Below are 2,500 nucleotides of genomic sequence, written 5' to 3'. Positions count from 1 at the left end.
ACAATGACGGAGACAGAGAAGAAGAAGAAGAAGAAGAAGAAGCAAAGAATTAGAAAAAACCACAGATGAGAGAGAGAGAGAGAGAGAGAGAGAGAGAGAGAGAGAGAGAGAGAGAGAGAGAGAGAGAGAGAGAGAGAGATGAAAAGAAAGAAGCTCAAATTAATGTTTTAAGAGCAGCGTAGCGTCTAATCTCTCACACGGACAACGAATTAATGCATCATTATAATCATTATTCAGGCTAATTTGTCATGTAGGTCGGCCATTAATCACGTTCTTAGCGCTCGGATCCTTCTTCCGTTTTCTTAATTAAGGAGGATTCTGAGGCGCTTCTCTTGAATATCGCATGATGAGGGTTTAATCCCACGTAATCAAGGGTTTGGTGGTTCTGATCCCGCGGCTCAGCTCTGGGGGTTTCTGTGACTATACTTTGCTCTCTTTCTCTCTCTCTCAAAACGACTGTGTTTGTGTATGTCATCATTCCCAGTATACAAATGCCCCCAGAATGGAAGCCTTAATTGCACGCTGGAAATTGGTAGATGATACTCTAATGCCACATAATCATCACCACGCCAAGGGTTCTGATCCCGCTACGTCATTCATCATAACCAAGATCCCGTGCGTTTATACATTTTCCTTTCCCCAGTCCCTTGCCTCCCCTCACCCCTCCCATCTGCCCACCGCACTGCCCCTCCTCTTCTCCCTCCTCTTCCTTCTCTTACCCCCGTCCACCCGTCCTCTTCCTCCCCAAGGACACAACACAACCATGGACTTGTTTTTCTTGTTTTTCATTTCTTTCTTACTTTTCTTGGTCTTTTAAGTGTTTTCCTTCTGTTTTAATCCTTTCAATACTAGGACATATTTTTACCTCGAGATTTCTGTACGATTAGACCATTTTATCGACATTAGAAGGGATCTATGGAGGTCAGAAGATTAATGCCCACAGTCTCCACTATTTCAATCCCCCCACATAAGTTCTGAAGGAGTATAAAATCATCAAATAGTAAGCAGAATGAATGTGGAAACGCGACATGGTACTCAGGGGTTAAGCAGGAGAGTCATGGCTGGAGATACGAAGACACAGAGGACAAAACTATAAGCAAGTGTTGGTAGGCATAACGAGAATGTTTTAAGTTAATGTGTGAGGCAGCGTGGCAGGTTCAGGGCGTGTCTGAGATCACAAGGCCAAGTCAGGGAGTAAGTGTAATAGAAGACGTAGGTAAGATTTTAAGATTAGAAAGATGCTGCACGGGAGACATTAGATAGATACTGTAAAAGATGAACGTGGGATATTTTTAGCAAACCCATTAATGATCCTATTATGACAAGATAGGCGAGGTTGGAAAGTACTTATGTAAGGGGAGGAAGTAGAGGAAAAAGGGACGTCTGTAGGTAAAGATTTATGAGTAAAGAGATGTGATTTATATAGAGGATGTTACAAGTAAGATATTTAAGTATGCAACGATCCTATATTAGAAAAATAAATAGAAAAAAAATAAATAGAAAAGAATAAAATGAGAATAACAACAAAAATTAATAGAGACACATGAAAAGATGTCTCAATATACTACAACGATCCAGACAAAAAAAAATAATAGAATGAAATAGAAAACAAACTAGAAAATTAAATAAACAGAAAAATATAAATAAAAAAAACAAATGAACTAGAAAAATACGTTAGAATTTGTAGGAACAGAAGGAAGATGTAACAATGGAAGGAAGGAAGGAACAGATGAATAAAATAAAAGATGATAAAACAGTAAATGAAAGATAAAAAAAAAAGATAAACAGGAATGAACAAAAGGAAAAAGTACGTCAGAGATTATAAGAACAGAAGAAAGATTTAACAGTGGAAGGAAGGAAAGAACGAATGAATGAAATAGAGGAGAATAAAATAGTAAATGAAAAAGATAGAAAAATATATAAAAAAAAGGGGAATGAGTAAAAGGAAAAAGTACGTTAGAGATTATAGGAACAGAAGAAAGATTTAACAGAGGAAGGAAGGAAAGAACAAATAAATTAAATAGATGATAAAATAGTAAATGAAACAGAAAAGTAAAAAGATAAATAGGAATGAACAAAATGGAAAAGTGTGATAGAGATTGTAGGAACAGAAGAAAGATTTAACAGAGGAAGGAAGGAAAGAACAAATAAATTAAATAGAGGAGAATATACTAGTAAAGAAAATAGATAGAAAAAAAAATCAAATGGAATGAACGAAATGGAAAAGTGTATTAAAGACTGTAGGAACTGAAGAAAGGATGGAAAGAATAGATGAATAAAATAGAAGACGATAAAATAGTAACAGGAATAGAAAAAAATGAAAGAGGAGTAAACAAAACGAAAAGAGGAATGAAAAAAACGAAAAAGAGCGTTAGAGATTGTAGGAACAGAAGAAAGATTTAACAGTGGAAGGATGGGAAGGACAGATGTAGCTGTAGTATTAGGAGTTAAGTGCAGCATTATATTCCTACAGGATTCTTCAGCCTCAACTTCCTCCTAT

General features: G+C 36.2%; 1 protein-coding gene across 1 annotated transcript in view; it reads left to right on the top strand.

The window, feature by feature from the left end:
• The window catches only part of LOC123513256 (proline-rich protein 12-like), a 17,423-nt gene that overhangs the window by 7,785 nt on the left and 7,138 nt on the right, over positions 1-2,500 (top strand). The window lies entirely within an intron of this gene.

This window comes from Portunus trituberculatus, chromosome 35, assembly GCF_017591435.1.
Source record: "Portunus trituberculatus isolate SZX2019 chromosome 35, ASM1759143v1, whole genome shotgun sequence".
Classification (NCBI taxonomy): Eukaryota; Metazoa; Arthropoda; class Malacostraca; order Decapoda; family Portunidae; genus Portunus; species Portunus trituberculatus.
This window is presented reverse-complemented; position numbering and strand designations above follow the sequence as displayed.